General features: G+C 39.5%; 1 protein-coding gene across 3 annotated transcripts in view; it reads left to right on the top strand.

Moving 5' to 3' along the window:
* Nucleotides 1-304: 304 nt before the first annotated feature.
* SEMA3E (semaphorin 3E) overlaps nucleotides 305-13,013 on the top strand; it is a 391,299-nt gene continuing 378,590 nt past the window's right edge. For all 3 annotated transcript variants that reach the window (XM_054692488.1, XM_037510801.2, XM_054692490.1), the window contains exon 1: nucleotides 305-467. The gene's annotated coding sequence lies outside the window, so the exon portion shown is untranslated. The remainder of the gene's footprint in view (nucleotides 468-13,013) is intronic.

The raw sequence follows: 13,013 nt of genomic DNA on the forward strand, positions 1-13,013 counted from the left end.
GTGATAAGGCGCTGGTGCCTAAGGGTCCGACCTCTGCAGCTGCATTAATGGTCATGTTATTCCCCTCCACCCCCACCTCCTGTGTGAGTCAAGTTCTTGACCTTGTGGGGCCTCCTTTCCAGTTTTTCTTTTACTGTCCTCCATCAGTAACCATGAAGGTGCACCACCCAGATCCTTGGGGGTGGGATGGGGGAGGGGACCCTTCAGGAAAGGTAGTCAGCAAACAGGCCCCAGCTGCTGCTCCTTAGACCTTGAAGGGCTGTTCATGCCCAGAGTGGGTGGGGTGGGGTGCGGCGATCACTCCAACCCAGTGGAAGATGGAAGTAAACAAGGTGTCCCCTGCTGCTGGAGTAAAACGGAGGGTGAGCCCCTAGGTTGACGGCCGCCCGTTGGGGTGAGGCTTCAGTGGAAGGAGGCCTCGCACCGAAACTCGGCACTATCAGCTGCCTGTTTGGAGCTCTGCCCCGGTGAGTCCCACTTTTACAGTTTTCACTGCAGCCTTGCGGGTCTTGTAAAGCTACCCAGTTGCCTTTCAAAAGTAGATTCTGGTAGTTTGCACTTCTGGTACTGGCTCTGGAAGTAGGGGTCCGTGAAGTGGGGGTGAAACCCTTCTCTTCTGAGGGAGGGGCTCAGGGTTTTGCCTTCCCTCTGGTGGTTGGTCGCGTTGGCGGGTGGGGTTCATGGTGAGAGTGTACCCCAGCCTCTCCCGCTGGCCTCGGTGGGTTTCTAGTCCTCTTCTGCCTGATTAGGAGTTGTCACTAGTGGGCCTTGGGGATATTTTCAGAGGGAATTTCCATATGTGGCTGTGGACTTTGTGCATCCTGTGAGAGCAAGTGAATTTAAGATCTCTGTGGCTCCATTTTAAACCTGAACCTCCCTTTCTGTTTTCATTGAGGGTTTTCAATTTGATTTAGTTTTTCATTTCTTTGTTAAACATTCAACTTTCTCAGGACTGCTTGTTCGCTGTCTTTAGTTTTCTGTAGTTTGGGACATCAAACAGATTGATTTAAAAAGAAGTGTATGCAAGTAAGAGAGTAAAAGATGACATGACTTAGCATAAAAATCATTCCTTTGGCGATCCCTGTAGACCAATCCTTTCTGTAACTTCAAGGAAACTAAGAGTCCCTTCATCTGATGATTTTATGTCTGCTTGTTCATATTTCTATAAGAAGCATTATGTTTGGTATCTAAAGTCATATTGTAACAGGGTGGTCCCCAGGTTTGCAGGGTTTTTGGGCTGCCCCTCTCCCTGTCCTATAACAATATGAAACATGATTAGTGGTTAGTGAATACCTGGGCTTTACTTTAGGCTAATTACTATTGTAAGGAAAATGAAATAATTTTATTTGCTCATCTGCTGCTGTGATGTGCAGGCACTTGTGTGCACTTTGGGGTGGCTGGGAGGGAGGGAGACCTGGAGCAGTCAGGAAAAATATAGTAAGTTCTCACTTAACCTCCATAGCTTCTTGGAAATTGGGGCTTTAAGGGAAAAGAGAACCCAGGCCCTCAGTATCATTTCCTTACATTCAGCATTAAATGGAAGGACCTGCTGTTTTTATTAAAGAGACAGGTGAAATGACAGCACAGTATAGAAATAATACTGCAAATAGATTGGGAGGATCCATAATAATGTACTTCCTAAGGAAAAATACCTTGTAATGAATTCATTAGGCATTTTATTAAAATGATAACAGTATAATGCAACCTGACACTAACGGACTTTCAGATTCTTTGAATAACAAGGAGCAAATTTGAAGTTACATTGATGTCACTGAGCCATGCAGCTTTTGATTAGTTTCCTTTTCAGCTTGATATGGAATGCAAATTGCTCAGGTCCATTCACTATTGTAAGCATTAAAAGGACTGCCTGTTCACATTATCCTGATATGTCATCACTTTGGGGGATTCATTAGAAAGATAAACATGGCTTATGACTGAGTTAGAGTCATCTCAGCGGGACTTTAAACCGTTAAAAGTATGTGTTCCTCTTCAAAAGAGGAGAGGCGATGCAAGCAGTAACTTTTTATGTCTGGAGTAAATAGGAATTATTATGTTTTTTGTGGCAGTGAATTAATCACCTGGAGTTTTACATCTGATCCTCACTAGGTGAAAGAGTTCTATTCAGATTAGTCAACCTTTGTTTGAACTACTTCAGCTTTGAATAGTTAATATGTTATTATTCTTTGAGTTAGCTTTCATTGTGGGTAATTTAGAAAAAATAATTTATATTTCATTGCCAAAATAGATACTATCATACCTCAGCTGTGAAGTCTTCTCTGATGTCAGGACATCTTCTCTTACTTTCTCTGTCTTTGATGTGACACTTTTTGTCTTGCACTATAATTTCTTTTGCCTATTGGTGTGTTATCTCCACAAAAAGGTTTTTAAGCTACCTGAAAATCAGTCATTTATCTGAAACCTCTTTTTAGTTCAGTTTTTCTAGTCATTCATTAACTCTTGGTAAAGTTTTGCATTATAAATTCCCTTAACATATAACATGATTTTTTTTTTCCTAAATAAATGTCTTGTTCTGATAATGCAAGTAAAACACTAAACTGAAGTTGCCCCTTATCTTTTGTGATCTTAAATCATAATTTGCAAGTCAGTTTCTACCAACACTAGAGAGGAAGTTCAATTATTTGCTTATTTATGCATAATTTTTCCAAATAAGTGTATTACATACATATATATAAATTTATTATCTAGAATAAAACCTATCTGGAATTTAGTCTGCCAACTAGATACTGTTTGTTGATCTAATCATCAGGTTCTTCAACTGTGAAAGTACAGAATTTGTAATTTCAAGAAGTGTGAATACCAAGAGTCCTGGAGTTTTACTTGTTAAAATCTCTCATGATCTTCCACTGCCATATAGCTTGTACATTAACCAGTATGTGTTGAGTGCATATTATAAATTGTTATAGGACAGGGAGAGGGGCAGCCCAAACCCCGCAAACCTGCCTATTCTAAATGGGTTCTGCCATCTGCCGCATCAACACAAAACATATGAGACTTTAATGGGAAGGAACTTTAATAAAACTAGGAAACAATACAGGAAAGGCAAAGAGTCTAGTTTCTAAATGAAGCACCCAAAGTTAACCGCCCCCTCGTGGGTAAAAGTCCATCCATCTGGGATCGGCCCAGAGCAAGGCCCCAAAGCCTGCCCCAAGTCTAAAGCATCTTCCAGTGGGGACCCACAGAAAAGGGTCAGAAACAACCAGACAAGCCCGGAAGGAAAAGAGCAAAATCAACATCAAGATAAAAGCTGCCATTGTCACCTCCCCACTGGTCTCACCCTCATCTGTGTCACCCAGTCCACGACCAAAAGACAAGCACAGTTTCTTCACGTGTCTCTAGGCTCCATGCGCCTCCTCCAGGTCTCCTGGCTCCATCCTGCTCCTTCCTTCCTCAGTCTCTTCTGCCTCTTCTCCTCTCCCTGCTCAGCTCCACCCTTTTGGGTGGGGCAGGGAACCTCCCCCTTTCCTGGGGACCACCCTGTTACAAAATTAGTAATTTTATAGTTACATGGGATGCCACAGTAAATAAAAAATCCTTACATTTTTAGGAATTAGCAAAGAATACTAAATCAAGAATACTATAACCTACACAAATGGGTGGAGAAGGATTCTTCATAGAAGGAGTTACATTTGTGAAGATACTTTAGTGAAAAAGTCATCTTACTTGTACATATACACCATGGAATATTACTCAGCATTCAAAAAAGATAAACACATGCAATTTGCAGCAACATGGATGGAGCTGGAGGGGATCATGCTCAGCAAAATAAGCCAGAAAGAAAAAGAAAAATACCGGATGGTCTCACTCATAGCAGGAATCCAGAAAACTTAAAAAAGGGACCAGGAAAAAGAATAACTATAAGAAAGAAAATATCAAAATCAACAAATAACTATGAACAAGAGACACTCTATGGGACGTGGGGGGCGGGGAAAGGAGGACTTGGAGTCAAAATAAGGGGGTTGTAATTGTAAGGGGAATATAAAAATAAAATTTAAATTAAAAAAAAAAGTCATCTTACTGTTCAAGGGAACAGAGTTCCAGAAAGTTTAAATGGCATGTGCAAATATTCTGAGAATAAACCCTGCTTGGTATCACTGTAATGACTTCATATAGTTAGCACTTTATGAGCAAAGAGAAATATGACAGAAAATACAGCTGGAGAGAGGCTCAGGTGTCTGGTCATAGGATCTTGCAGAGCACAGAAAGGATTTTAGATTGTGATATGATAAGCCTTTGATAGGTTGGATTCAACTGAGACATGACGTATGCAAGATACATAATGGTTAACATGAACTGTCAGAATTACTGCACTGGTAAAAAATGAGTTACGCAAACAGAGTCAACTCACAAGTATTTAAAACACTAAATATACAGGCTCTTTTTAAAATGTATTCAAGGAGGGAAATCAAAACATTTTGTGATTATATTGGCTGAATAGCTGCTCACGTTTGAGATAAATCTCACACATATAATTAAGTCACATGCAGACTTTGAATCTTAGAGATTAGCCCCCAAATACAAAGATAATTCATTTGTTCATTTTTGTTACTATCTTCAAGTGATGGGAAACTGTACCTGGGTACTGTAGAACTTCAAAAGGGTTTAGTGACCCCCAAGACCAAGGTGGTTGCAACAGTAATGAATGGTTAGTGGCTTTAAGTAGTTTAGAGTCACTCTATTCTGTTCTGAATTAATCCAGTTATTTTTTCAGTCAGCCTTCTCTGGTCTCTTGTTTGGAACCCATTTGAGACACATTACTGCCATAATTCAAGTTCTACTACCAAATAAATGTAAATAAAAACATAGAGGAATATAATTGTGTCTGTTGGACTATTGTCCTAATGTCAAGTAACAAGCTATGGCGTGCAGGCCATCTTGGCATCTGGAGTGCTTCCCATGAAGTGGAAGAAAATTTTCAGCAGGGTAGCCACCTCCAGTTGCAATGACAGAGTCTCAGACACATAGCAAAAGACTCAGTGGAAGCTGAGAGAAGAAACTACTATAACTCTCAACTAAAATAAACATTCTCAGGAGACAAGCTTGGAGTTAAAGTAACTGTAACAAAAAATTCAATTAATATATATGCAGTAAGTAATATGTGTAGACACCTGGAATTAATGTGGGGGTGGTGATGATCAGGGTCCCTTATGTTCCTTATTCCATGGTGTTTTTCATCCCTCCTTTATCACTCAAACCAGTCAAGATAGTCTCAGAGGGGAAATAGCCCTCTCAAAGGGGTCTGTAGTTATTGTTTTAGGAAAATACAAATTCTGGCAAACAGACAAGATTGGCTGTGTGTTTGTACAAAGCAAGGAAAATCAAAACATTTTGTGATTATATTAGCTAAAGAGCTGCTGATGTTTTAGATACATATTTGAATCAGCTGGGAAATTTTGAAAAAATTCCAAAGTCTAGATTGTACCCAAACCAGAAAGGCAACATCTCTGGAAAGATGGGGACCAGGCATCAGTAATTTTTAAATCTCTTCATAGAACCTCAACATATATCCTAGTGCTTTTGTCAGCTTTAAAATAGTACATATTTATCGAAACCCTCCTGCATTTTTGTGGTCAATAGATGTGTTAAATATCTGGTGTGCACAAAAATACGTCATCCCTTGACCAACACTGCCATTTCTTTGTCTCTTCCTTTAGAATCTGGAGTAATTTCTCAAAAATGGTTTCCAAATTGCTGGCATAATAATCGCTTCAGTCTCTCCCAATTCTCCCAATGATGACCGCAAAAACAGCCCAACAGAGCAAAACATCTTCAGGAGCTTAAAGGAGATTTGTCCTCATAAACTGAGAGAATAAACCACACAGCTCTTTTATGTCCTCTGCTGTGGGGAAATACATTATCCTAAATGTGAGGTAGAGAATCAAATCAACATTACATTAGCTCTGTGTAAATAAATTATAATATGACACCAGCAATTAAAAAACTTGAATATAAGAACATGGTCTAATATGGAAACATTAATATTTTTCTTTCAGATTAGCTGATATACATCTTTAAGCCCAACTTTGGTATAAACAAAACCTTTAAGCACGTTAACTCTGTGCCCCTCTCCTCCCACTTCCAGTAGGATTCCAGCTATGATTTATTATATTTTTTAATGTTATCAGATCTGGACTGATGGTGCTAATCATTCTCCTAAAAGATGCCAGGAATTAATATGCAATAACAATTATTGTGCTCCTATTGAAATGATGTTAAAAATTGACTCCATCACAGTCTCTATTGCTTATTGTTTTTAAATTTTTTGTTTTCTTATAAAATGGAGCTGACTGTATTGGTACTATTTTTGGATGCATGACAAATACTCCCTTAAATGCATAAACATGAATAGACCAGGGTTTATTGCAAAAACTCAAAAGTCTATTGCCCTTGACTTCTTGTTCTTTTTATATTTGTGTAGCATAAAGAGCTTCCAACCAGCTTAATTTTTTGCTGCTACAACTGCCAGATACAGCAAAGACATGTTGCTTTGAGTTATGTCCTAGTAGTTTTTGTTAGTGTTGTAATTTACTCTCTCTACTTTATTTCTCGCAAGTACAGTAGTTTTGTGGATATCTTGATGTGTTCTGTATTACACATGGTCATAAATGTCCATAGAGAAGAATTGTGTTACGATAGTTACTGCTTCTGTGGTTATGACATAGGTTCATTCTAGGGCTAAGAATTTTGTTTACTGGCAGAGAGTTCCCAAAATTTAATTATGTTTGGGTTATCCTGATAAAATATTTAATATTCCAAAATGCCATTTTGGTGTACATGCAACCAAATCATAACAAAACATATTGTTTGACTGTCATGCCTTCCTGGGCCTTTCATCTTCAGGTTAACAAACTTCATTGTTTATTACACCCCATAGACCAATACTTCTTAATTTTAATGTGTGTGCAAAATACCTGGGAATCTTGCTAAAGTTCTTACTCAGAAGGTTTAGGGTATGGCCTGAGATTTGTATCTTTGCAAGCTCCCCAGCGATAGCAATGCTGCTTGCCTAAGGACCACCCATTGACTAAAAAGGAACAGGGCACTGACTTAAAATCCAGACTCGTGAACTCTGTTCCTCGCTTACTAAATAGAGATCTCCATGGAAATCGGATTCTTTAAAAAATGTATTTATTAATTCCAATGTGAAACAAAGTTATAAACTACAAACTGAGATAAAGTGTAAAGAACTCAAGAGAGTCAGAATTTAATTTCTAATTTTTCTAATATCTGATTTCCTCTCAAATTGTGGAGGAAACTCATCAAATCAAGCATCCCTGAACTGGGCTTCTCAAGCAGAACCGACAGGAGAATGTGCTCAGCCAGGAAACACCTATTCTCAGCTGTCCCCTCCATCAAAGTTAGAGTGTATCTCAAAGCAAGGATCCCAAAGCACTTGGAATCTGAGACCAGAAGACCTCTTACCCAACTGCTAACCACTACTGTCTTCTCATAGCATTTAGAAATATTTAGGATATGGGGGCATAATTGCTGGATTTGTGGACCTAGTAAACACATTGTGAGTCAGACCTTGACCAGGACTGCATTTATTGCCAAGTTCTCATGTTACCAGTTTAGGAGTGGCACCATGATGACATTTTGGGACCTGGTGATCTGTATTAATTCAGACCCTGTGTATCATGTCTGAAATCCCCAATGCATTGCTGCTAGTAGATGATCATGAGTTTCTTTAGAAAAGCACTTGGGGAATCTCATACTTGCAGTACACACTTGAGTTATGTTGTAGGATCCTTCCTTATGGGAATTTGTTCCCTCTCCAGCTCATGGGTTCAGTCATCGAGTTGGTTCGTTTATGGAAAAGACCTGAAGATGCAGCATTTTATTGTGGACACTGGCCTCAGCTCCCCCCATCATTCATTCATCTTCATTTTTTTTTGTATATTAATATTTCTGTTGACTTCTCTACTATTATGTGCTTTGAATATTGTGTTTAATTTTTCAATAGCTCTCGAGGGGTTGGGATCATAGACTGCCACTCAGACCTTGCTATGCATTATGGTAATTGCTCCCACCTGAATACTGATGGTTAAGTGCTACCAGCTGGACTCTATTATTTCAGGCTCCTTATTACTTTCATGGAACTCTGTTCTGAATCAGCACTTTATACAACGTGCTTAGTCTACAGAAGATAACCATATAAGGCATCTCAGTAATAGTGGCTCGCTCTCACTAGTATGTTTTGTTTTTTTTGCTTTAGCTAGTAAAGTGTCTTTTGGGTTCTCCCTTTGAACATAGTTAGGTGGTAGATTTTTTAACCTTCCCTTAATGTAGCCATTACAGCATATACACCTGAACTTTGAGAGATCATTATGGATTAAATGTCCCTTCTGGATTGAATGTCCCTTCCAATTCATATGTTGAAACCTTTAACTTCTCATGTGATGTTATGAAGTGAGGTCTTGGGAGGTAACTAGCTTTGAATGAGATAATAAAGATGGAGTTGTCAAACTGGGATTAGAGCCCTTAATAGAGCAAGAGGACCTTGAGCTTCCTGTCTCTGTCGTGAAGACTTTTGAAGGCAATTGCCCACAAGCCCAGAAGAGGGCCCTCACCAAGAGGTGAATCTGCCAATACCTTTATCTTAAACTTCCCAGATTCCATACCTGTAAAAAATAATGTCTGTTGCTTAAACCACCAAATCTCTCTTTTTTAAAGATTTATTTATTTATGCATACGAGAGCTGGGGTACAGGCCAGAGATGCGGGGGGCGAGAGGATTCACCAGAGACAGACTAGGGAACAGAACAGGCAGACTGACTGAAATACACTGCTGAGGGGAGCAGCGGGCGAGACAGGAGAGGTCTGCCTCGCCATGTGGGTAGCTCTCTGGCCGGCTGAGTATCGAACTCATGCTGCAGAGGCTGCAGATTTCTTCATAGTGCGGTGCTTAACCCATTGCGCCACCAGGGAGGCCTCCAAGCCACCAAATCCTTTTTATTACAGTTCCCAAGCAAATTAAACTTTAGCCCTTCCTCTAGCATACAGCTTAGGTCACCACTTTTTCCAAACTTCCTGGATCATCCCAGTAGCATGATAGTACTGTCTCATGGGCTGCTTTCCAGAATATTAAATCTCATTATCTGACTCTATGCCTATCTCCTTGATCTTGTACCCATATATGTTTTTACATTTTTCTCTGGTGTATGTTGCCTTCGTGCTAAAGTTTCTTTGGAGTATATTCTTTTCACTCCCTTAGCAGGTTCAGCACTGTTTCACTTAGGTTATGCTGACATCACTAATCATGGGTTGGGTGGCCAGATAGAGAGCTAGTAAGGTGCATTCTGTAGGGCAGAGCATTATGTCTTGAAGGCAGAGACTTCTGCATTGCCTAAACGCAGGGGGCAAGATGGAATACTGACATTTAACTAAGAGATTATGTTACTTTTGTTGAATGTCAAAGGTTCAAAGAGATCTGGTGATTCAGGGAAATTGAAATCATAATCCTAGATGTCTTATCTCAGATTTAAGTCTCTATTCCTTTAACTAGCGTCTAATTTTGATGTAGCAAATTTGCCAGGGTTGAGAATTCAGAATTTCCCAGAGCTCTCCTACCCTTATGATTAACTTTTGGGGCTGAAGCCCTCTAGCTGCAGGCAATGGGAATCATGTTGTAGGCATTAAAAAACTCTGACTTTCGGGCCTCCCCAGTGGTGCAGTGGTTGAGCGCTGGGTTGCGAAGCTGCCCACGGCCTCTGTGGCACCGGTTCAATCCCCGGCTGCTCCCCGGCCACCAGAGGAGGGTCCCACATGGTGCGCAGACCCCTCCTGCCGCCCGCTGCTCCCCTCAGCAGTGTACCTCTATCCTTCTGCCTGCTCTGCTCCCCGCTCTGGCTCTGGTGAATTCTCTCACCCTCCCGCGCTTCTGACTGTACCCAGTGCATATATAAACAAACAAACAAACAAATAAATAAAACATGCCTCTATAAAAAAAATTAAAAAAAAAAACAAAAAAACACTCTGACTTTCACATTTCACCTTAAATTAGTCATCATTCACCTTCAGTCTTTTTTTTTCCTCTAAAGCATCAATTGTTCCAAGTAGCAACAATCCATTTTTATAATTCCTGAAAGTATTGTTTCCCTCTATACCACTCAAATGCTTGGGATATTCCATCAGAACTTACATTCCTTTTGTGCCCATTTAGTATCAGTGAGAGTTTTCAAGTTGCCTCATAGAGATCACCAAGGACTATTATAACTCCACTGACAAAGATAGGTTTTCAGTATCATCTGGCTGCTAGGAGATTCAGCCTCCAATTTTCATACTTGAGTCTGCATCCTAGGACCATTTTTACTCTCTTAGCTAGGTTTCCTGTAAACAAAATCCAGAACACATGAAGTGTTTGGGGAGCATGCATTGGACCACTCCTGCAAGGCTGTAAAAGATCTTTAATTGGTATGCACATACAGTGAGATAGAAGGGAAGAAAAAAAATTCAAATAATAGACTCTGGGTCACACTCTGAAAATTACCTATCACTTCATAGTCAGGTGGCCAGGCAGACAGGTTTGGCCATATGTGTTGCAGCTAAAGCCCAAAAGCTTGCCACAGGCTAAGTCATCTTCTGGTGTGGAACCACAAGAAAAGGGTTAGGAAGGTCTCAGAGAACTGGGATGGGAGAAATACCTAAAATTAAATATAAACCATGTAATTCACCACAAGGTTAAGATAATTTATGCTTGTTATTGTCTCTGCCAAAATGCTAAAGTCCTTGGAGCAGCCTCTCTACATGTCTCTCAATCATAATGTCTCCCCTCCAAGTCTCTCTTTCAAGTGTTTCCCCCTTCCTCTTTCATTGCAACTCAATTCATATAACCATCTGGTTCTCCCCAGATGCCCCTACTCAGGAAATTGGATTCATGGCTTGCTGGGAGTTGTAGTCCATGGCAGCTGCTTTTAAGTGGAAGCAAGGAAAGCTAACGGTGCCTGTTCACTGCATTGCTCTGCTGCTCCTCCTTTCATGGGGATGTGTCTGTAATATATTCTTATATTATTCCTGAAGACTTAATTCTTTTTGGAATATTCCCAGAGTAAGATTAAGCTGAGTTTTCTCCCCTTTCATCTGTGTCCATTTTCTCTCAGCATTTCTTTCTTACATAAGCTAGTTTGGCTCGGCTCTGTTTCTGCTGTTTGCAGTGCCATCCACCCATCTGCATTACTAATCAAGGATCTTCTCTAAGATCATATGCCTTAGAAGGATAAAGACTGGAGGTTATGAATTCTTTGTATTTGATATTTTATTCTCTGGCACCTGTATATGCTAATTGCAGCCCTCAAACATTGCCCACCAAGGGGAAAATAAAATTGTTTAGTATTTTATTTTAAAATGACCACTAGTGTCCATCAGCAAAGAGAGCAATCAGACTTCCTTAGCATGAACTGAAAGCTGCAACATTTAAAACTAGATTGAGAAGGAAAGTGAAAACGTGTCTCTTGGAAGATGCTGCATTTCTCATAGTAGAATATAGTAAACGAATGTATGTCAAAAGTCAACGATTTTAAACAGATTTTTTTCCTTTATGTAAGAAATTTATTAACTTCACTATAAAATACACTCATTTTAGAGCCTAGAACTCCTGAATTTAAACTTAAAAGAAATTCCTAGAACCAATTCTCTTTGGGTAGGTTTCCTGGAAACAAATACGGTAGAGCTTTGTGTATATGTGGTTTACCAGAAACAAAATCCAGATCCCTCCATAAGGTTTGGCTGCTCTAAGTCTGGGCTTTAAAGGGTGATTTCAAATGCAAGTGACACTTCATTTTCACAATGTTTTAAAAATATGATCTAATCTCAGATTCACTATCTCATTCAGTAAAGAAAAGTCGTAGGAATGTTTGTTAACTTTTAGAGGATCTCAGAATTTTTTATGCCAAGAGAGGAAATCAAAAATTGCTAAACAGAAATAGCTAATATTAGATGGAGTCATGATGTTGGAAAAAAGTTGAGAAAATAAGGCAGGTAGGTGAGCCTTTCTCTATAGCATAAGAGTCGTCTCCTCATATGTGCCCGCAGGATTTTTTTTTTTAAGTTATTTTAAAAAAAATTTTTAATTGTATATATTTTTTACATCATTTTTCATTTTTGCACAATGTATGCATTTTCATCTTGGTTATAATCCCCATACAATTCCCACCCCCTTATTCTGACCCTAATCCATCCTCCCCCACTCCCCGTAGCGTGTCTCTTGTTTATAGTTGCTTGTTGATTTTGATTTTTACTTTATTATAATTAGTCTTTTCCCTGATCCCTTATTTAGGTTTTCTAAATTCCTGGTATGGGTGAGACCATCTGGTATTTTTCTTTTTCTTTCTGGCTTATTTCGCTGAGCATGATCCCTTCCAGTTCCATCATGTTACTGCAAATTGCATGAGTTTATCTTTTTTGATTGCTGAGTAATATTCCATCATGTATATGTACCACATCTTCCTGATCCAGTCATCTATATTTGGGCATTTGGGTTGTTTCCAAAGCTTAGCTATTGTAAATAGTGCTGCTATAAACATAGGGGTGCAGGTGCTCTTTTGAATTAATGTTTCTGTGTCATTTGGGTAAATACCTAGGAGTGGAATTGCTGGATCATATGGAAACTCCATCTTTAGCAGATTGAGGAATCTCCACCCAGCTTTCCACAGTGGTTGGACCAGTTTGCACTCCCACCAGCAGTGCAGGAGAGTTCCTTTTTCTCTGCATCCTCACCAGCATTTGTTGTAGGTAGTTTTTTTAATATGTGCAATTCTCACTGGTGTAAGATGGTACCTCATTGTAGTTTTGATTTGCATTTCCCTGATTACAAGTAAATGCTGAACATTTTTTCATATGCCTGTTGGCCATTTGCATTTCCTCTTTGGAGAAGTTTCTTTTTAGCTCTTCTGCCCATTTTTTGACAGATTATTTTCTTTGTTTTTGTTGAGTCTCATCAGCTCTGTAGATTTTTGTGATCAGTCCTTTATCATTAGTGTTGTGTGCAAAAATTTTCTC

The sequence above is a fragment of the Talpa occidentalis genome, unplaced genomic scaffold (genome assembly GCF_014898055.3).
Source record: "Talpa occidentalis isolate TD23 unplaced genomic scaffold, MPIMG_talOcc4v2.1, whole genome shotgun sequence".
Classification (NCBI taxonomy): Eukaryota; Metazoa; Chordata; class Mammalia; order Eulipotyphla; family Talpidae; genus Talpa; species Talpa occidentalis.